Here is a 23,911-nt window from a genome sequence, read left to right on the forward strand (position 1 = left end):
CTTTTGTTTGAAGCCTGATCTTATTTCCTTCCAGGGTCTTAAAAATAGATGGTACAGTTGACCCTTAAACAACATGAGTCTGAACTGTGTGAGTCCACTTATAGGGATTTTTTCAATAAATATATTGGAAAATGTCTTGGTGATTTGCAACAGCTTGAAAAAATTTGCAGACAAACTAGCCTAGAAAAAGGGGTATATCATGAATCCATAAAATCTATGTAGGTACTAGTCTACTTTGTGATTTACTACGATAAAATATACACAAACCTATTATAGAAAGCTAAAATTTATTAAAACTTATGCAAAGAGACCATACATGGCATCATTTACAGTAGAAATATTTAAAAGTAATGATACAGTATCAAATCATAGCTGCATAAAATTAACTGTAGTACATTCTGTACTACTATAATAATTTTGCAGCCACCTACAGTTGCTATTGCAGTGAGTTCCCCTGCTGGGAATATTTGCTTAAATCCTGTGTGATGCTAAGGAATTGTGTATCAAAGTAAAAAGTGATCTCTTTGGGTTCTCCTGTACTTTATTATTATTATTATTATTATTATCATCATTATACTTTATGTTCTAGGATACATGCGCACAACATGCAGGTTTGTTACATATGTATACATGTGCCATGTTGGTGTGCTGCACCCATTAACTCGTCATTTACATTAGGTATATCTCCTAATGCAATCCCTGTCCACCCCCCACCCCACAACAGGCCCTGGTGTGTGATGTTCCCCTTCCTGTGTCCAAGTGTTCTCATTGTTCAATTCTCACCTACGAGTGAGAACATGCAGTGTTTGGTTTTCTGTTCTTGCAATAGGGGTTGTTTTTTTCTTCTTGTAAATTTGTTTGAGTTCTTTGTAGGTTCTGGATATTAGCCCTTCATCAGATAAGTAGATTGCAAAAATTTTCTCCCTTTCTGTAGGTTGCCTGTTCATTGTGATGGTAGTTTCTCTTGCTGTGCAGAAGCTCTTTAGTTTAATTAGATCCCATTTGTCAATTTTGGCTTTTGTTGCCATTGCTTTTGGTGTTTTAGACATGAAGTCCTTGCCCATGTCTATGTCCTGAATGGTATTGCCTAGGTTTTCTTCTAGGGTTTTTATGGTTTTAGGTCTAACATTTAAGTCTCTAATCCATCTTGAATTAGTTTTTGTATAAGGTGTAAGGAAGGGATCCAGTTTCAGCTTTCTACTTATGGCTAGTCAGGTTTCCCAGCACCATTTATTAAATAGGGAATCCTTTCCCCATTTCTTGTTTTTGTCAGGTTTGTCAAAGATCAGATGGCTGTAGATGTGTGGTATTATTTCTGAGGACTCTGTTCTGTTCCATTGGTCTATATCTCTGTTTTGGTACCAGTACCGTGCTGTTTTGGTGACTGTAGCCTTATAGTATAGTTTGAAGTCAGGTAGGGTGATGCCTCCAGCTTTGTTCTTTTGACTTAGGATTGTCTTGGCAACACAGGCTCTTTTTTGGTTCCATATGAACTTTAAAGTAGTTTTTTCAAATTCCGTGAAGGAAGTCATTTTTAACTTAATGGGGATGGCATTGAATCTATAAATTACCTTGGGCAGTATGGCCATTTTCATGATATTGATTCTTCCTATCCATGAGCATGGAATGTTCTTCCATTTGTTTGTGTCCTCTTTTATTTCACTGAGCAGTGGTTTGTAGTTCTCCTTGAAGAGGTCCTTCACATCCCTTGTAAGTTGGATTCCTAGGTATTTTATTCTCTTTGAAGCAATCGTGAATGGGAGTTCACTCATGATTTGACTCTCTGTTTGTCTGTTATTGGTGTATAAGAATGCTTGTGATTTTTGCACATTGATTTTTGTATCCTGAGACTTTGCTGAAGCTGCTTATCAGCTTAAGGAGATTTTGGGCTGAGACGATTGGGTTTTCTAAATATCCAATCATGTCATCTGCAAACAGGGACAATTTGACTTCCTCTTTTCCTAGTTGAATACCTTTAATTTCTTTCTCTTGCCTGATTGCCCTGGCCAGAACTTCCAACACTATGTCGAATAGGAGTGGTGAGAGAGAGCATCCCTGTCTTGTGCCAGTTTTCAAGGGGAATGTTTCCAGTTTTTGCCCATTCAGTATGATATTGGCCGTGGGTTTGTCATAAATAGCTCTTATTATTTTGAGATATGTTCCATCTATACCAAATTTATTGGAAGTTTTTAGCATGAAGGCTGTTGAATTTTGTCAAAGGCCTTTTCTGCATCTATTGAGACAATCATGTGTTTTGTCTTTGGTTCTGTTTATATGCTGGATTATGTTTATTAATTTGTGTATATTGAACCAGCCTTGCATCCCAGGGACGAAGCCCACTTGATCATGGTGGATAAGCTTTTTGATGTGCTGCTGGATTCTGTTTGCCAGTATTTTACTGAGGATTTTTGCATAGATGTTCATCAGGGATATTGGTGTAAAATTCTCTTTTTTGTTGTGTCTTTGCCAGCCTTTGGTATCAGGATGATGTTGGCCTCATAAAATGAGTTAGGGAGGATTCCCTCTTTTTCTATTGATTGGAATAGTTTCAGAAGTAGTAGTACCAGCTCCTCCTTGTACCTCTGGTAGAATTTGGCTGTGAATCCATCTGGTCCTGGACTTTTTTGTTGGTAGGCTATTAATTATTGCCTCAATTTCAGAGTCTGTTTTTGGTCTATTCAGGGATTCAACTTCTTCCCTGAATAGAACAATGGTTTAGTATTGGGACAGTGTATGTGTCCAGGAATTTATCCATTTCTTCTAGGTTTTCTAGTTTGTTTGTATAGAGGTGTTTATAGTATTCTCTGATGGTAGTTTGTATTTCTGTGGGGTTGGTGGTAATATCCCCTTTATCATTTTTTATTGCGTCTATTTGATTCTTCTCTCTTTTCTTCTTTATTAGTCTTGCTAGCGGACTATCATTTTTGTTGATCTTTTCAAAAAACCAGCTCCTGGATTCATTGATTTTTTGGAGGGTTTTTTGTGTCTCTATCTCCTTCAGTTCTGCTCTGATCTTAGTTATTTCTTGGCTTCTGCTAGCTTTTGAATGTGTTTGCTCTTGCTTCTCTAGTTCTTTCAATTGTGATGTTAGGGTGTCGATTTTAAATCTTTCCTGCTTTCTCTTGTGGGCATTTAGTGCTATAAATTTCCCTCTATGCACTGCTTTAAATGTGTCCCAGAGATTCTGGTATGTTGTATCTTTGTTCTTGTTGATTTCAAAGAACATCTTTATTTCTGCCTTCATTTCGTTATGTACCTAGTAGTCATTCAGGAGCAGGTTGTTCTGTTTCCATGTAGTTGAGCCGTTTTGATTGAGTTTCTTAATTCTGAGTTCTAGTTTGATTGCACTGTGGTCTGAGAGACGGTTTGTTATAATTTCTGTTCTTTTACATTTGCTGAGGAGTGTTTTACTTCCAACTATGTGGTCAATTTTGGAATAAGTGCGATGTGGTGCTGAGAAGAATGTATATTCTGTTGATTTGGGGTGGAGAGTTCTGTAGATGTCTATTAGGTCTGCTTGGTGCAGAGTTGAGTTCAATTCCTGGATATCCTTGTTAACTTTCTGTCTCATTGATTTATCTAATGTTGACAGTGGGGTGTTAAAGTCTGCCATTATTATTGTGTGGGAGTCTAAGTCTCTTTGTAAGTCTCTAAGGACTTGCTTTATGAATCTGGGTGCTCCTGTATTGGGTGCATATATATTTAGGATAGTTAGCTCTTCTTGTTGAATTGATCCCTTTACCATTATGTAATGTCTTTGTCTCTTTTGATCTTTGTTGGTTTAAAGTCTGTCTTATCAGAGACTAGGATTGCAACCCCTGCCTTTTTTTTTGTTTTCCATTTGCTTGGTAGATCTTCCTCCATCCCTTGATTTTGAGCCTGTGTGTCTCTGCATGTGAGATGGGTCTCCTGAATACAGCAAACTGATGGGTCTTGACTTTTTAACCAATTTGCCAGTGTGTGTCTTTTAATTGGGTCATTTAGCCCATTTACATTTAAGGTTAATATTGTTATGTGTGAACTTGATCCTGTCATTATGACATTAGCTGGTTATTTTGCTCATTAGTTGATGCAGTTTCTTCCTAGCATCGTTGGTCTTTACATTTTGGCATGTTTTTGCAGTGACTGGTACCAGTTGTTCCTTTCCATGTTTAGTGCTTCCTTCAGGATCTCTTGTAGGGCAGGCCTGCTAGTGGCAAAATCTCTCAGCATTTTCTTGTCTGTAAAGGCTTTTATTTCTCCTTCACTTATGAAACTTAGCTTGGCTGGATATGAAATTCTGGGTTGAAAATTCTTTTCTTTAAGAATGTTGAACATTGGCCGCCACTCTCTTCCAGTTTGTAGAGTTTCTGCTGAGAGATCTGCTGTCAGTCTGATGGGCTTCCCTTTGTGGGTAACCCGACCTTTCTCTCTGGCTGCCCTTAACATTTTTTCCTTCATTTCAACTTTGGTAAATCTGACAATTATGTGTCTTGGAGTTGCTCTTCTCGAGGAGTATCTTTGTGGTGTTCTCTGTATTTCCTGAATTTGAATGTTGGCCTGCCTTGCTAGGTTGGGGAAGTTCTCCTGGATAATATCCTGCAGAGTGTTTTCCAACTTGGTTCCATTCTCCCCATCACTTTCAGGTACATCAATCAGATGTATATTTGGTCTTTTCACATAGTCCCATATTTCTTGGAGGCTTTGTTCATTTCTTTTTACTCTTTTTTCTCTTAACTTATCTTCTTGCTTCCTTTCATTCATTTGATCTTCAATTACTGATACCCTTTCTTCCAGTTGATCGAGTCAGTTACTGAAGCTTGTGCATTTGTCACGTAGTTCTCGTGTCATGGTTTTCAGCTCTATCAGGTCATTTAAGGAATTCTCTACATTGGTTATTCTAGTTAGCCAATTGTCAAATCTTTTTTCAAGGTTTTTAGCTTCTTTGCGATGGGTTCGAACTTCCTCCTTTAGCTCAGAGACGTTTGCTTCTCTGAAGCCTTATTCTCTCAACTCATCAAAGTCATTCTCCGTCCAGCTTTGTTCCATTGCTGGCGAGGAGCTGCATTCCTTTGGAGGGGGAGAGATGCTCTGATTTTTAGAATTTGCAACTTTTCTGCACTGCTTTTTCCCCATCTTTGTGGTTTTATCTACCTTTGGTCTTTGATGATGGTGACGTACAGATGGGGTTTTGGTGTGGATGTCCTTTCTGTTTGTTAGTTTTCCTTCTAACAGTCAGGACCCTCAGCTGCAGGTCTGTTGGAGTTTGCTTGAGGTCCACTCCAGACCCTGTTTTCCTGGGTATCAGCAGCAGAGGCTGCAGAAGAATGAATATTGCTGAACAGCAAATGTTGCGCCTGATCATTCCTCTAGAAGCTTCGTCTCAGAGGGGTACCCGGCCATGTGAGGTGTGAGGTGTGTCTGCCCCTAGTGGGGGGTGTCTCCCACTTAGGCTACTCGGGGTTCAGGGACCCACTTGAGCAGGCAGTCTGTCCGTTCTCAGATCTCAAACTCCATGCTGGGAGAACCACTACTCCCTTCAAAGCTGTCAGACAGAGACATTTAAATCTGCAGAGGTTTCTTCTGCCTTTTGTTTGGCTATGCCCTGTCCCCAGAGGTGGAATCTACAGAGGCAGGCAGACCTCCTTGAGCTGCATGGGTTCCACCCAGTTCTAGCTTCCCAGCCGCTTTGTTTTCCTACTCAAGCCTCAGCAATGGTGGGTGCCTATCCCCCAGCCTCACTGCTGACTTGCAGTTGGATCTCAGACTGCTGTGCTAGCAATCAGGGAGGCTCGATGGGCATGGGACCCTCTGAGCCAGGCACGGGTATAATCTCCTGGTGTGCCGTTTGCTAAGACCTTTGGTAAAGTGCAGTATTAGGGTGAGAGTGACCCAATTTTCCAGGTGTTGTGTGTCACAGTTTCCCTTGGCTAGGAAAGGGAATTCCCTTCCCCTTTGTGCTTCCCGGGTGAGGCGATGCCTCGCCCTGCTTCGGCTCTTCCTCGGTGGGCTATACTCACTGTCCTGCACCCACTGGCTGACAGGCCCCAGTGAGATGAACCCAGTGCCTCAGTTGGAAATGCAGAAATCACCCATCTTCTGTGTCACTCATGCTGGGAGCTGGAGGCTGGAGCTGTTCCTATTTGGCCATCTTGGGCTACAGTCCTCTCCTATACTTTTCATCATGTTTGGTACAATACAGTAAACCTTGAATCACACCATAGTGATGCTGGAAGTGCTCCCAAGAAGCAGAGAAATGTAATGATGGTACAAGAAAAAGTTGAATTGCCTGATACATACTATAGATTGAGGTCTGCAGCTGCAGTTGCCCACCGTTTCAAAATAAGTAAATCCAGTGTAAGGACCATAGTAAAAAAATAAAAGGAAATTTGTGAAACTGTTGCTGCAGTGACACAAGCAGGTGTGGAAATCTTGCACTTTTGTGAAATACGTTTAATCTTGTATTGAAAAAATGTAGCTTTAGTGTGGGTGCAGGATTGCTACAAGAAAGCCATACCTGTAGACTCTAATATGTTTAGAGAAAAAGCAATGTCATCATATGACAACTTAAAGCAAAAGGAAGGTAAAGGATCTAAAGCTAGAGAATTTAATGCTAGCAAAGGATAGTTTGATAATTTTAGGGAAAAGTTTGGCTTAAAAAGTATCAAGCTAATAGAAGAAGCAATTTCTGCCAATCAAGAGACAGGAGACCAGTTCCCATATGGTATAAAGAAAATCATTGAAGAGAAAGGATATCTGCCCAAATAGGCTTTTAATGCAGACAAAAATGCCATATTCTGGGGGGCGGGGGGGAAGCCACAAAGGACATTTATTAGTAAGGAAAAGAAGTGAGCACCAGTATTTAAGGCCAGAAGGGTTAGGCTAACTCTCCTGTTTTGTGCAAATGCAGTCAAGTTTATGACTGGGCTGCTCATATCCAGAAAGTTGCCAATCTCCAAGCCTTGAAGGGAAAGGATAAACACCAGCTGCCAGTCTTTCAGTTGTACAAGAAGAAGGCCTGGACAAGGAGAACTCTTTGTCTGTATTAGTTCCAACAATGCTTTGTTCCTGAAGTCAGGAAGCACCTTGCATTAAGGGAGTGCCTTTCAAAGTTCCTTTGATAATAGACAATGCCCCTGACCACTCAGAGCCTCATGCCTTCAACATTGAAGGTGATGAGTGGTCTACTTGCCTCCAAGCACAACGTCTCTAATTCAGCCTCTATATCAAGGAGTCATAGGACCTTTAAGCCTCATTACACATGGTACCCTTTGCAAAGGACTGTCAATACTGTGGAATAGAGCCCAAGAGAACATCCTGAAAGTCTGGAAGGATTACAATGTTGCAGATGCCATTGTTGTTATAGAAGAAGCCATGAAAGCCATCAAGCTTAAAACAATAAATCTTTGCTGGAGAAAACTGTGTCCAGATGTTGCGCATGACTTCACAGGATTTATGATGGAGCCAACCAGGGAAATCATAAAAGAGATTGTGGATAAGGCAATAAAGGTGGAAGATGAAGGGTTTCAAGATATGGATCTTGTTTCTCCAGTTATCCAATTCAATAGCTAATAGACACCATGCCAGAGAAATTAACAGAGGATGACTTGATGGAGATGAGTGGTTCTGAACCACTGCCGGGTGATGAGGAAGATGACCCAGAAGCAGTGCTAGAAGACAAATTGACAGTTGACTGTCTGGCAGAAGGGTGATTATTCAAGACTGCTTTTGACTTCCTTTACGCATGGACTCTTCCATGGTATGGGCACTAAAACTAAAGCAAATGGTGAAAGAAAAATTGGTACCATACAGAAACATCATTTCTCAAGAAATGAAAAAGCAAAAAAGGCAGAAATTATGATGTTTTTCTGTAAAGTTACACCAAATGTGTCTACTTCTCCTGTCTCTGTCACCCCTGTGGCAGCAAGACCAATCCCGCATCTTTCTCTTCAACCTACTTAGAATGAAGATGATGAGGTTGGAGAACTTAATCCACTTTAGTGTATCACTTCCACTTAATCAATAATAAACATGTTTTTTCTTCCTTATAATACATATATACTGTATTTTACACTGTGTTTTTTATAAGAAAGCAAGCTAGAGAAAAGAAAATATTATTAAGAAGGCTGGGCGCAGTGGCTCAAGCCTGTAATCCCAACACTTTGGGAGGCCGAGACGGGCGGATCACGAGGTCAGATCGAGACCATCCTGGCTAACACGGTGAAACCCCAGTCTCTACTAAAAAAAATACAAAAAACTAGCCGGGCGAGGTGGCGGGCGCCTGTAGTCCCAGCTACTCAGGAGGCTGAGGCAGGAGAATGGAGTGAACCCGGGAGGTGGAGCTTGCAGTGAGCCCAGATTGTGCCACTGCACTCCAGCCTGGGCGACAGAGCGAGACTCTGTCTCAAAAAAACAAAAATATTATTAAGAAAATCATAAAGAAGCAAAAATATTGTCTGTGTAAGGAAATGTAAATAGAAATGTGCTATGTGGACTTCCCAGGAGTGCTTTAAAGGAAGCTAACTGAGAAGGGGCTGCTTTTTCCTAGTTGCCTTTTTTCCTTCTTCAGGCCTAACACTCCAGCAGCCATCTTGAAACATGAAGTGACCTTGAGTATGGAAGCCAAGTACAAGAGTGTTGAAGTTTAGGAGCCTAGGTCTCTGATGGTTCCATGGAGTAGCTTTACCAACCTTGAACTACTTACTCATAATTGGTTTTTTTCTCCTAACATGAGAAGAAAATTTCTATCTTGTTTAAGCCACTGTATTTTGGAGTTGTTTATTCCATGCAGTCAAACTAGTCAAACAGATAAAGGATATGTTAGGGATTCTCATCGGGTCCTATGGGGGTTGAGAGCAGAGGAGCCTCAGCAGGGGGCAGGAAAGTCTCTCCAGAGAAGGAAATCCTTGAATGAGTCCTGAAGAAGGATTGGCAGCTTGTTGCAGTGACAAAGTTAGGCAGAGCAGGAAGAGTGATGCATGTTGAAGTAATGGTCAGAATGGGGACCTGCTGCAGCCTTGGGAGGGAAAGTACCATATTTACAGAGCAAGTTTATTACAGAAGATCAAAAGAAAGAATTCCGGACTTGCTCTGCGCTCCCTCTCTTTCTAGCCCTATATCCCTCATGTCAGTTGGCTTTAGTAATCAAAATATTGAAGAAACTTTAAGATGGCCATGAGCACACTCCCCTGGCCTCAAAATCTAGGTGCTCTTTAAAGCAAGGAAGCAAGCAAGCAAACAAACAAACAAAGAAAGTAAGTAAATAAAATATTTGCAGAACGCCTGCTATGAATAAAACTTAGAACCAGATGCTGGTGAAAAAGCGCCTAGGGGATATTAAAAATGAATTAAATAATTCTTGCTTTTATGGGGTTTCATTCTAAGAGTGAGGGTGACATCTGCACACATAATAAAAAAGTAAACAAAGAAAAATTGCAATGGGGAATGGGAAAGTGTTGAGTGTGGATTGAAGGGAGGTGGCTTTTACCCACAAGGGTCCAATTGAGAACTGCTGTTTTAAAATTTCATCCCACCCATAAGACTCAGAGGGATTTCCCAGGGTCTGGGAGCAGAAATCAGAGAAGCAGTGAAGTGGAGGATGTGATAGCTCTAGAGACCACCCTGTAGCACAGTGATGGATGATGGCTTGCCCTCCAGGGAATTGGGTAAGCATGGAAGCCTCTTTTGTGAAAACAGGATTGGAGAGACTTGCTCATAGCTAGAGGACGCTTCTAGGTAGGAGATGATGCTATGTGCAACCTACGTGCAGAAAGATATTGAAAAAGAGGTCAAGGTTAGGCCATGGAACAAAAGCACTGGCAAAATTCAAGCAGACTTTGATTTTGGGAGAGCCTGGAGCAGACTAAGTAATTGTGAAGTTAGCTGGCCATGTCTCCCCAAAATACTCCTGCTATTTGCTTTTTGTGGTCTGAGATGTTGCAGACTCAACAGGGAACAAGGTCAGAAGCAGAAAACAGTGACATTTGTAGCCAATTATGAGAAGAATTTCGATAATTGGTATGTAGTAGGAGAAGCCCAAGTATAGGGAAAAAAAAGTATGAGGGGGCTGGGATACTAATTTCAGGTGACTTATCTGAAAGTGTGTAGGAAGTGAAACAAAAATTTGGGTTTTCTTTGTCATGGTGGAATGGTGGAGAAAGGATGAAAGGTAGATATCTGCTTTGCTTCATATGCCAAGACGTAGCCCTTTCTGCTGCAGGAGAGGACTTTGCAGATCTACAGAGTGGTTGGGGGGATAGGGCACAAACTGAAGAGAAATGTACCAATATATCAGTTCCAGAACAATTTTATCTCCCAAGAAAATTCTGACAGTCTGGGCCCTCTGACTCCTGCAGAAATAATAATGTTAAGAGATTTATTGCTTAGAGGAATGTCTCATATGAGTGGATTGCTTTAGGAAAGACAGAGTTTCAGGGTACAGCTTCAGAAGGAGACAAAGCCATACCTTAGGGCCCCAAAAGGGCCTTTTTGGCTTGTAAGATTGCTATTTTTTTTGGCCAGCACTCAACCTAGAGCTGTATTGACTTGGGCATGGGATCCTTTGTTTAGAACATGGTCCTGGACTCACCAGAGAATGCTCTTGTCTGAAAGAGCAGAGCCACCAGCATGGGATCTATTGTGGGTGGAGAGACAACCCTCATGTTCCAAAGAAGGAATACAAACTATATATTGGTTTGCAAGTCAGAAGAAAACACTGCTGGTGTCTGCTGTTGCCCTCCCCTTCCCATCTTTTGTCTATGAATATATCTCAAGGTATGGTGCTTTCATGCCTGGATTCTGGAAACAATCTGCATTCTGCTGCCTGCTGACTGTGTGGCCTCATGTAAGTTACATAGCTTTTCTTGGCCTCAGTCCCCTCCTTTTCAAAATGGCCTGTGTTAAAAGTGTGTGCATACATGTGTATATGTGTGTGTGCGTGTGTGTGTGTGTGTGTGTATGTATGTAGGTTTTGAAGTATTTGTAGTTGACTTGTGAGGATTATTTGTCTGTTAAGAATTCTAATACATTGTCTTCCAGAGGCAGGGTTTTCTGCCACTTAGTTATTTGTTAATGATATTTTTGACATATAGACGTTTTAATTCTTTATGTAATCAACTTTACTTTTAGATTTATAGAGTTACTTTTTGCCTAGCAAGTTTTCTCCATCCCAGTAGAGACACTTGTATGCCAACTTTATAGGATCATTTTTACATTTAACTTTGTAATCCATTTAGAGATTATTATTATTTTTTTTAATTTTTTATTTTTTTGAGACGGAGTCTCGCTCTATCACCCAAGCTGGAGTGCAGTGGCCGGATCTCAGCTCACTGCAAGCTCCACCTCCCGGGTTCATGCCATTCTCCTGCCTCAGCCTCCCTAGTAGCTGGGACTACAGGCGCCAGCCACCTCGCCCGGCTAGTTTTTTGTATTTTTTTAGTAGAGACGGGGTTTCACCATGTTAGCCAGGATGGTCTCAATCTCCTGACCTTGTGATCCACCCGTCTCGGCCTCCCAAAGTGCTGGGATTACAGGCTTGAGCCACCGCGCCCGGCCGAGGTTATTTTTATATAATGTATAAAGTTCTAATTTTTAAAAATTACCTAGAGTAGTTGAATAATTCATTATTTCTCTATTAACTTGTGGTTCTTTATCAAACATCAAATTCTTATATGTAATATAATCTGTTTTTAGCCTTATGATTCTTGCCAATATCACACCGATTAATTAAATAGTGCTGTCATATATTTTAATACTTGGTCATGTAAGTCTTCTGGATTACTTTTCCTTTTCAAAATCTTCTTACCTGTTTCTGCTTGTTTATATGTTCAAATGAACTTCAGATTATTTTATTTCTAAATAAATCTCTATTGAACAAAGAAATAATTTAAAAGTATTCAGTCTCCCATACAAAGACATGATCTTTCCTCTTTCTTACCATATATGTTATGAAAGTTAAGTTTTCTTTTATAGGTCATGCACATTTCAAGATCAATCAGTCAACGAATATTTAACTAGTGTCTGCTGTGAGAGTCTGCAAGGCCATTTCACTTTTGTGCATGTGCAAGTGTGTGTGTGTGCATCTACACACACACACACACACAGAGAAAGCACACACACACACACACAGCGAAAGCTTGGCATCTGACATAAACCTTCTGAGATTTGGCCTTTGTAGGCAGATCAATGACTCTCCTCAATTCAATGAAAGCATCCTTCCAGTATATGTTTATAGATGACGTTTTAATCTCAATGCCCTTTACCACTGTATTGATGCCAAGATTGCAATGGCAATAGCGAATACCAAACTTTCCCAATAGTTGACTTTACTATGCCTTCTTTCTTGGTTCAACTAAGGGTTAAATGGTCAGGTGCCCATGTGATGAGTCTTGGCCTTCTTACTCTGCTGAAACAATGTAATGGACTGAGACAAAAACACTAGTAAATAATCATTACTGGGATCTTTGAGGGGGCCTAATAAATCTACCCTTATTCCCTGCCTGATTTATAAGCCAACTGATGAAATATAAGTAAGCAGATGGACAACTTTATTACTGATAAAGGCTAAATTGAGGGTATAGACCAGTATGAGAGCCAAAATGAGCCCCTCAGCCTCAGCCTCAGCCCCCTATAGTTCAGCTACAGAAAGAGAGAGAAAGGAAATGTCTTTTTTTCCCTGGGAACTTTGATAGATTATCTCAACCCAGAAATGTGGGAGAATGGCTATCACTTTACACCCAAATTAATATATTTCCCTTGGTGGGAGGAGTAAAGAAGGCATTTAGTGAAAAAAAATTCCTTCCTTTTGAAAACCAGGAGGGAAAAGAAGCAATCCCTCTCAGTAGTTAAGGTTAGGGTCAGGAACTACAGCTCTGCATGTAATCTCACCCTGAGAATTAGGCTTGACTTTATTGGGCTGATGACTTATGTGTTCATCAAATATTTATGTGTCTACCCTGCACCAGGGATAGTTCTAGGCACTGTCATGGGAGGGGGAGTTAACTCTGAAGACTCTAGACAAGATTGAAAGTCCCTTGGAGCTTGCAGTCTAGAGGGGGAAATGCAGACCACAATGGAGAACGCAAAGAGAAATGTTAAGCCAAGAAAAATACAATAGGATGATAGAAGGAGATGGGGTGTAGGGGTGGGGCTTGAGTCTGGATGAGCCTCCAAGGAGGTGACATTAAACTGAGGCTTAAAGAATGAGGAGAAAAAAATCAGCCATGTGAAGCTCTGGAAGGAGAGGGCTCCTGGAATGTGTAGCAGCTGAGTCCTCAAGGTAAGTATGATCTTGGACTGTCTTAGGAAGGTGGATGACAGCTGGCGGTTGTGTGCCAGTGGGAGAAGTTGCAGGACCGACCACAGTGCTCTCCTGAACCTCCCTTTTGAACTGGCAGCAATGGTGTGGAGAGGAGACTCGCAGGGTCCTCTGACAGATTGCCGAGGTCCTCAGAGGCTGGAACTCACTGTGATCAGGCATAGTATTTCCATTGTAACAAGTACCTTTGGCTTAGATCTCCACTTGTTAAAGGAATATGTCATTGAAGTGATCACTTTTGCTTTAGGTAAGCCTCTATGAGGGAAAGCAAGCCTGCTTGATCTGGAGGTATAGAAATGGCCCCAAAATCAAGGCCCCAATCTAATCTCTTAACACCTAAAACTTATGTCAAACCAAGACCTCTCTAGCAGCCATGAGCAGATAATCCCACTACTGTTTATGCCGGGCACTTGGGGATACAGTGGTGGATGAAAAAAACCTGGTCCCTGCGCTATCTAGCCTAGAGTCTCATGGAGATGATAGATGCTAAGAATAATTAAATAAAACATTGTTTTTGCCTGGTTAGGGTTACTCCTAGGTATTTTATTGTTGTGTAGCTATAATAAATGGAATATGTCCCCCATTTTATATTCTAACTGGTTATTGCTAGTTGTATTAATTTGCTAGAGCTGCCATAATAAAATACTACAAACTGTAGGCTAAAACAGTAAAAATTTATTTTCTCACAGCTCTGGAGACTGGAAGTCAAAGATCAAGGTGTCTGCAGGTTTAGTGTCTTCAGAGACCTCTCTCCTTGACTTGCAGTTGACTTGATAATTGGTTCCACAAAGGGATTTAGCAAAGAGGAAGCCATTAGTGACTTTGACCAGAGTAGTTTTATTAGAGTGGTATGAGGGAAAGCCTGGCTGTAGCATGTTTAAGAGAGAATAGGATTAGGGGAATTAGAGAAAAATATTATGAACAATTCTTTAAAAGAGTTTAGCAAAAGAAATGGAGCAGTGATTGAAATGGGAAATGTAGTCTGAAGAGGGATTTTTTTTTTAAAAAGTATATAAAAATTAACCTTACTGAGGTATAATTTATATGGGATAGAGTGTATCAATTTTTCTAAAAAGTGTTCATTTTTTAATGGACAAATTAAAATTGCATATGTTTATCATGTACAGCGTGACGTTTTGAAATATGTACACTTGGTGGAACATTTCAGTTGAGCTAACTAACATGAATGTTACCTCACATACTTATTTTTTATATTGAGAGCGCTTAAAAATCTCTCAGAGATCTTCAGAAGTACAATGCATTGTAATTAACTGTAGTTACCATGATGTATAATAGATCTCTTGAGCTTATTTCTCCTATCTAACTGAAATTTTGTATTCTTTGACCAACATCTACCCAACATTCTCCCTCACCCCTGGTAACCACCATTCTGTTCTCTGCTTCCATGAGTTTGACTTTTTTAGATCCCACATATAAGCCAGATCATGTGGTATTTGTCTACCTGTGCCTGGCTTATTTCACTTAACATAATGTCTTACAAGTTAATCCATGCTGTCACAGATGACAGAATTTCCTTTTTTAAAAAAATGGCTGAATGGTACCATCCATTGTATATATAAACCACATTTTCTTTTCCATTTATCTGGTGATGGACACTGAGGTTGCTTCCATATCTTAGCTGTTGTGAATAGTGCTGCAATGAACATGGGAGTGCAGATATTTCTTCAACATACTGATTTCATTTCATCTGGGTATATAACCAGAGGTGGAATTGCTGGATCATATGATGGTTTTATTTTTTATTTTTTGAGGACTTTTTTTTTTTTTTTTTTTTACCTCCATACTGTTTTGCATAGTGGCTGTACTGATTCAAAATGAATTCATTTTGAGTGTCCATTTAGATGAATTTTGACAAATTTATATGTTCATGAAACCACCACCATAATTGGGACAGAGAATATTTACATCATCTCCAAAAATTTCCTTGTGGTCCTTCCCAGCCAATTCCTCCACTACAGACCCAGGAAACCACTAATCTGCTTTCTGTCACTATAGATTATGTTTGCCTTTGATATAATTTTGTTTAAAAGGAATCACACAGTATGTACTGTTTTGTGTCAGGATTTTTCATTCAGCCTTTTTTTTTTTTTTAATCCATGCTTTTGTTTTATCCATGCTTTTAGGGTATCATAGTTTATTCCTTGAATTTATGGGTAGAATTATTTTGTCTGGATACATCACAATTTGTTTATCCATTCACCTGATGATGGACATTTATGCTGTTTCCAGTTGGGGCCATTATGAACTAAGGTGCTATGAACATTTCATGTGTGAGTCTTGGTGTGGACCTATGTTTTTATTTCTATTGAGTAAATACTTTCAGAACTGAGTTGCTGGGTGAAATAGTAAGTGCCCATATAACTTTGTAAGAAACCACCAAATTGTTTTCTTTAGAAACCATACACTTTTCTTGTCAAAAGTATATAAGAGTTCCAGTTACTCCAGATTCCTCTAACATTTGGTATTGTCAATCCGTTTAATTTCAGCTAGTCTAGTGGGTGTGTAGTTGGTATCTCATTGTGATTTTCTGTTTCTTCTTAAAGCAGTTTGGTAATATGAAATTTGCAAGGAATTTGTTCACTTCATCTAAGTTGTCCAGTTTATTGTTCTAAAGTTATTGATAATATTCCTTTACTCTCCTTTTTATGCCTGTATGGTCTGTTGTGGTGCCCTTGTTATCATTCCTGATATAGATTTGTGACTTCAGTCTTTGTTATTGTTGATGATGATTAGTTTAGCTAGGGTTTTTATCAAATTTAGTGTTTTCAAAGACATAACTTTAGACTTTGTTCATTTTCTTTATTTTTTTTGTTGTTTTTCTATTTTGTTGGTTTTGTCCTCATATTTGTTATTTTATTCCTTCCATTTACTGTGCACTTAATTGGTCTTCTTTCCTAGCTTACTAATGTGGAAGTTAAATGATTGATTTTTTTAGATTTTCTTTCCTAATGTAAGCATTTAAATTTATAGATTTCACTGTATGTACTGTTTTAGCTGCATTCCATGAGTTTTGACAAATTGTTTTCATTTTCATTCAATTTAAAAAAGTCTAATTTCCATTTTGATTTTTTCTTTGACTCCCATGTTATTTAAAAGTATGTGTATTTTTTAATGTACAGATTTTCCAGGTTTTTTTTTTCTGTCATTGATTTTCATCAATGCCATTGTATTCAGAGAACATATTCTGTTATTGTTTCAATCTTTTAAAATTTATTGAAATTTTATTATGGCTCAGCATATATCTTAATGAATGTATCCTTAAAAAACAAACATGTGTTCTGCTGTGGTTGGAAAAAGTCTTCTATAAATGTCAATTAGATGAAATTTTTGGTATTGTTCAAGTCTTTTATAACCTTACTGATTTTCTCTCTACTTTTCCTATCTATTACTAAGATAGCAATGATGAAATCTCCAGTTATATCTGTTGGCTCATAAATCTTTCCTTTTAGTTCTGCCAAATTTTGCTTCCGATAGATTGAAGTTCTGTTACTGGGTGTATGTTCATTTAGGATCGAGATGTTTTCATGGTGAATTGATCCTTTTGTCATTTGTTATTGACTTTTGCACAGAGATTTCCTTTTACTTTTTATAATGTAGGGCTACTATTGATGAATTTTCTGAAGCTTCTCTGAAAAGGTTCTTACTTCACCTTCATTTTAAAGGCTATTTTACTGCATAGAGAACTATAGAAATCATTTTTCCCCTTATTCTGTTAAAAATATAATTCCATTGTCTTCTGATTGCATAACTGCTGTTGAGGATTTGTATATTGATTTTCTTTGTTCCTCAGTGCATAATGTCGTTTTCTCCCTATGGTTACATTTAAGATGTTTCTTTTTCACTTATTTTTAGCAATTTAATTATTATATGCTTTCGTTGTGGTGTATGTGGTATATGTGTGCATTACATTTGTGTATTTATTCTGCTTAAGATTTGTTGAGCTTCTGAAATAATGGGTTTAGAGTTTTAGTCACATTTGGAAATATTTTAGCCCTTATTGCTCTCATCCCCTTTTGAGACTCCAGTTAAGTAGATATTAGACTGCTTGATATCACCTCAGAGATCAGTGAGGCTCTGATATTTTTTTTCAGCCTCACAACTCTTTGTGTTTTATTTTAGACAAATTCTATTCTTAGGTCTATAGGTTTACTGACCTTTTTTGTACAATATAGAATCTGACATTCATCCCATTCAGTGAAATTTTTACTTCAAATATTGTATTTTTTATCCCTAGACATTCCACTAGGTTCATCTAAATTTCTTCCATTTCTCTCTTTATTATGCTCACGTTTTTCTATAAATATTTGTATGTAGTCATAATATTTGCTTTAATGTTTTTGTCTACTAACTCCATCATCTCTGTTACTTCTGCATTGGTTTCTATTCATAGATTCTCTCCTGATTATCTGCACATTTTCTGTCCTTTGGCATGTCTGGTAATGTTTAATTGAATGATAGGCATTGTGATGCTATCTTATTGAGTGTTTGGATTTTGTCTTCCTCCAGAGACTGCTGAGCTTTGTTTCAGCAAGCAGTTAAGGTTCTTTCAGGTCACTCTGCTCCCACTGAAACCTGTTTTTAAACTTCACTTAGGCCAGGGTGGGGTAGACTTCACTCCAGGGATGGCTCACCTCCATCTCTAAGGCGTACTTTCTCTGGTACTGCTACTAAATGTTTTTGGACTTTGTTTATATCAAAATATGAGTTGTTTATTGTTCAATGGGCTCTTTCACGATTATAGATGTGTTTTGTTTTAGCTCTGTGAAATTGTCTTTTATTATAGTTAAATTAATTTTTAGCTTCCACCCCTCCTCCTATTTTTTCTGTTCTCTCCTTATTAAATGCTTATTATATAAACGTTGAAACTTTGGATCTTTCCTTTATACTCTAATCTTTTATTTCATATTTTTCATCACATTTCTGTTTACATTGTGTTCTGGGAGAACTCCTTAGTTTAGTCTTTGAGGTTGCTAATTTGCTCTGAATCAGTATTTATTCTGGTATTCAGCCAGTCTCTTGAGTTTGTTTCAAAGATCATATCTTTTACATTTTAAGATCTTGAACTAGTTCTTTTACATAATAGCTTTCTTTTATTTCGTAGATGTGATATGCTCTCTTATCCCTTGAGAATATTAATTATCCTTTGTGAATGTTTTTTGTTTATTTGTTCTATAAACTGTGTATTCACAAGTGTTAGCTCTCTTATTTTTTGAGTTTGGTGCTTTTATCAGGGTGCTCATTGATTCTGGGCTTATTTATTTTTTTTTTTGCGTTTGCTTTTTATTTTTCTATGTATGCTGTTGTTTTTTTACTACAGTTATTCTCAGTTATTGTAGAGGAGAGATAGGTTGTTTAGCTGGGCAGCCCATCTTTTGGATGAGTGGAATTGCTTCTTCTTTCAGGATATAACTAGATTCTAATGGGACTTTCCTGTCTTTACACTGAAACACTCATATTTCTTACTCCAAACTCAGAAGCAAAAGTCTGCTGCTTCTGTATTCTCTCAAGTTAGGAATGAGTGGGTGGATAGAAAAAGTCACCCTTGTGGATGCTCTGAGTACAATGATCAGGTAACTCATTTTCAGACCCTGTTTCTCATATACATTGCTTCTGCATTCAGAGTTTGCTAACCCTACTTCCAACTTATACAAATGTCTTCTCATGTATAATTACAGGTCCTGTTTACTTCCATCAATTCATTCCTCTCTGCTTTCTATCTTTAAAAGATTTCTGAACAAATTTATTCTACTGATTTTTGTTTTGTTTTGTTTTCTGGAGTGGTTATTAAAATTTTCTCTTTTTTTTTCTGTCATTTCATGATCAATATTTGAATTTCTTCTGTATTTTTATCTCTTCTTTGTGTTTAATTTTTGGTTACTTCTCTGTTTTCTTAGTAAACTTTGCAAGAATTTTATGTTCCACATTGTTGATTTCAAATAACCAAGTTTTATAGTTGTTAATTTGTAAATTTTCTTCTTTCTGATGATTTTATTTTCTTAAATTTGTTTTCTTATTCTCTACTTCATTTTTAAAGTTCTGTTTTATTTACTATCTTAGCTCACTTGTGCTGCTATTATAAAATATCACAGACTGGGTAATTTATAAAGAACAAAAATATATTTTCTCACAGCTCCAGAGCTGGGAAGTCCAAGATCAAGGTGCCGGTAGATTCATTGTCTAGTGAGGCTGCTCGCTGTTTCCAAGATGGCACCTTGATGCTGCATCCTCTGGAGGGGAGAAATGCTGTGTCCTCACATGGCAGAAGGCAAAAAGGCAAACATGACAAACCGTCTTTGTCAAGTTTTTTTTTTATAAGGGCCTCTTATCCCATTCATGAAGGAAGAGCCCTCGTAGCCTCATCACCTCTTAGGGGCCTCACCTCTTAATACTGTCACATTAGCAATACCTGAGTAATGGAGGGGACATATTCAAATAGGAAATGCCACATTAATTTGTCTTGTATTCCAGTTTTAGTTATACCTCATAAGTCTTGATATCTAAGACTATTTCTTCAATTGTTTTCTAAATTATTTTTAATGGTAGTTCAGCTATTAAGTCAAAGAGGAAATGAGAGGGCCCTGTAATTCCTAAAAAGTTTTTTTGCTTTTCTTCCTGGAAGTCTCAGAAAATATCTCATTGATTCTGATTAATTTTGTGCTCATCTATGATATGTACTCATCTCTGTGCCAATTATTCTGGTCAGGGTGTTGAGAAATAAGACAATCCAGCTCAGCATGAAACATGACTGATAATGGTGGATGCATAGTTTCCCAAAGACTGTTTCAAGTGTGGTTTCAATGGAGAAAGAGAAGAATGGATTCTGTATCCTAACCAGAAATATCCACTAGAGTAAACATCTATTTTCCTTTTTTATTTTATTAAGAATGTCATAATGAAGAGTTAATGGCTGCTGCATTATCTTAACAAAAACTACTAATGATACAGAAGTTAATGACAAAAATAATCTTATATTTGCTTATTTAGTCTTCAAACTCGTTTTCTCATTTGACTTCCACACCATTCATATGAAATAATTAGGACTTATACTATTGTTTTCATCTTGCAGATATGGAAACTGAGGCTTATAGAAATGAAATAACTTCTCCAATGCTCCACATTTAGCATGCTTGGGAACTATCTCTAGGGCTGGCCAAGACAGTATATTTTTCAACTGCAAAGTCAACTAAACACCATTTGTCTTCTTTACCTATACTCTTAGCAAATTTTTTCTCATTTTAAAATTGCCATATAATTTTTGGTGCCAATTGCCCTATTTTGAATTGCCAACAAAGAAAACCTATTATTTTCAACATATGCTTGCTTTTTCTCAAGGTTAAATTATATATAGCCCTAACCTTATAATTCTGGTTAGGCTGATGTGGGTAAATACTGTGATGTTCTTTTCAATACTATATTTGAAAATGCTGTTGCATTGTGTATAATTTTTCTTTTGTGTTATTCTCTATTTTGTAGGTTCAATGATTTAAATTCTTACCATCTTATTAACCAATTCATGTAGGTTGTATTCAGATTAGCTAGTAGTGCTTGCTGTAGTCTCACAATTTGGGAACAATATGAATCGCTTAACATTATGACGTCCTAGATTTCTACCTTTTAGTAGAAGCAAAACATTTTTAGGTTGAACCTTTTAAGCAAGATATATGCTTGTTTTTCAATACTTTGATGTTACAGTGGTAACGCAATTTTCATTAAGGAATAGATGTGTCAACTCTTTTCTTTAGGCCTTTATTTTATTTCTTCCACTTGGATACATTGTCATGTCATATGTAATAGCTGGAATTTCTAGTAGCTTCAGAAATGGTGTTTTGGAGTGGTGAAAAACTACAAATCATTCATAACAAATGAAGATTCAAGATTTGATGCTCATGTTTCAGCTTAACACCATCACCAGAATTATTTTGTTTTCTTGTTAGTGGATTCCAACCAAACTCAAAATAGCAAGGACTAAATTAATGTCTTGGAAATAGTTCCTATTTTATCATACCAGCTCTGATGGTATGGTCCTGTCTTTCTCCTCTGAGAAATATTAGAATGTATTTCATTTTATCTGGCACAAAAAATTTATATTTGAAGTATCACAAATTTTAAAAATCCATAATAGTATGGAAGGAATCATGAATATGGGGTTCAGCTTTAAGCTTAAATAAGTGTTTCATACTCAGTTTTTTTTGATTGTGTTTTGTTTTATTAGAAGAGATGTCTATTTCTTAGGCTTCATGAATGTGAAAAAGGAAATATGATACACTAGAAAGATTGCTGGCTGTTGGTTTGGAAGGCCTGACTCTAGTGTGGGCTAACTGTGAGACATTGGGCTGGATTCTCAGTTTTTCTGAGCTTATTTTTTCAGCTTGCTTATAATCTCAAAAAGTAGTTGAGAGAATAAAATGAGACAATATATAAAGAAGATGCTTTGGGAATCTCCAAATGCAATGCACTGTAATGGCTTGTGTGAGCTTTGTGTGTGCTTCTTTTCTAAGTGCAAATAAAGCTTTAGCTGCCCACCTATGAAGGAAGCATGAGAAGAATTCATGAAAGAAGGGTCTCTTTCTCAAAAAAAATTATTTCCATCTGATGTCCATTTAGAATTAGTCAAGACATGCCCCAGTTCTACACTGTGGAAGATAGCATCGTCATAGCTATGTCATGTTCATTTCCTGTCTTCTCTCTTTGCTTCCATGGAGTGACAGTTTGGAAATTCCCAAATTCTTGCTTATAATTCTGACACTCCTTCAAATGGTAGTGTATCATCTTGAAGTTACCATGTATCATGGTAATCAATTGGAAACATAATTGTTATCAATACTATGGTAACGTGTTTCTACTAATATAATGGCAATGCGTTGTTACCGTCAATTGATAATGTGATTGTTACAAGTGCAATGTAATTTCTTATGCTGATTTTTGAAGTATTTAAAATACCTTTTCTCTTCCGATTTTATTTACATATTTGTGATTACTTTGAACATGCATATCAATTATTTCAGATACAACGTCATTCAGAAGATTTATTCTGATTAATAATCTTAGTAGCTTCATTATGGAAACATGTAGCACAGGTAACTACTGGGCACTGAGAATACCAAATCAAATAAGAAGGAGTCTTCAGGCAACTTATAATCAAACCAGGAAAGTGGAGACCCATACAACAAACTCGGATGGAATGTGACAGGAGTTACCGGTAGTGCTCTACGTAGAGTAGAGGCTCTAGCTTGGGTTAGACACCGGTATGCACTAAAAAAAAAAAATGATGGCTAAAGATAGGGTGAAAAGATCTGACATTTAAACACATTAATTTTTTTCTATTTATTTAGAGCAGAGTTCACAAACTGGTGTCTGTAGACTAGATTTGACTTGCATATGTGTTTATTTTGGCTTACAGAATTTTTAAAAAATTTGAGCCAAGATGAAAACATTAAGAGATTTCACGCAGAAGTCAAAATTCCCCAGTTTCTCTTGAAAAAATGTTAAAGATTTGGTAAACATTAGCGCTGCTTCTGTATGGGACAGCAGTCACCTGGAGATGAGTAGGACCTACCTGCCTGCCTGAAACAGGGTAAGTACTCTCAATTTCACGACCAGCCACACTGCTTTCCACACTGGCCTGCTTGCTCTGCCTGAAACCCCTGGCAGGCTCCACCTCAGCACCTTTGCACTTGCTGATCTCCAGCCCGGAACCTTCTTCCCCCAAGTATGGCTCAATCCCTCATTTCATTCCAGTCTCTGGTTAGAAGTCATCTCCTTATAGAGGCTTCCCTGACTTCCCTATCTACAAGGACACATTGATCTCTGCTTTACTTTACTCTGCTTTACTGTTCTTACAGGCACTTACCACCATGTGGCATATTATGTATTTTTAATGCATTAATTATGTATTAAATATGCCCCTCTGATGGAATACAGACTTCATGAGAGTAGGATCTTTGTCTGTTTTGTTTACCATGGTATTCCTCCCACCTACTACAGTGTGTCACATAAAACAAGCACTCAATAAATATGTGTTGAGTGAATGTTGCTCTTGCAGTTTTGTTCAATTCCTGAGCATGGTGGAGATGGGGATCAGAGTAAATGGACCTCTGGTTTGCCCTGGCTCCTACAGCCAAGACTGAAGAGTAATATAGTTTGAATCATTAAAATTTTATCTGTAATGTTGTATACACAACACATATGTGTTATATAATCATGCCTAAACCATATATACAAATTTAAAAGTCTGCATTATATGTGGTATGGTCATGATAACTATTCATATTACCTGAATAGTGAATAAAGAATCTGCTTGACCATGTGCTGTGAATTCAAGAGGTTGTGGCATGCATGTGATTTGGGATTTGCGAATCCATTTGGACCAAGCTGAACATCTGAGCATTTTGTTATTTCTTCATAACCCATTGAATGTGTCACTCGCCTACCAGCGTATTGTGCAGTTTTAGTTCAAGTCATATTAAAACCACAAAGTTATGGGGGAGGGAAGTGGGGAAAAAGAGGTAGAAAATAACATTTCTCATGGCTTTTTGTTTCTAAATTCTCACATTTCCTGTAGAGCTCCGCATTGGAAGTAAAAATTTGTCAGGAATG

The 23,911-nt window shown here is 37.9% G+C and overlaps 1 long non-coding RNA gene across 1 annotated transcript in view; it reads left to right on the forward strand.

Annotated features, from left to right (window-relative positions):
- The window catches only part of LOC119620070 (uncharacterized), a 163,035-nt gene extending 140,000 nt beyond the window's left edge, over positions 1-23,035 (forward strand). The window contains exon 3 of the long non-coding RNA XR_012092662.1: positions 22,716-23,035. This is a non-coding gene — a long non-coding RNA (uncharacterized lncRNA). The remainder of the gene's footprint in view (positions 1-22,715) is intronic.
- Positions 23,036-23,911: the final 876 nt, after the last annotated feature.

This window comes from Chlorocebus sabaeus, chromosome 3 (genome assembly GCF_047675955.1).
Source record: "Chlorocebus sabaeus isolate Y175 chromosome 3, mChlSab1.0.hap1, whole genome shotgun sequence".
Classification (NCBI taxonomy): domain Eukaryota; kingdom Metazoa; phylum Chordata; class Mammalia; order Primates; family Cercopithecidae; genus Chlorocebus; species Chlorocebus sabaeus.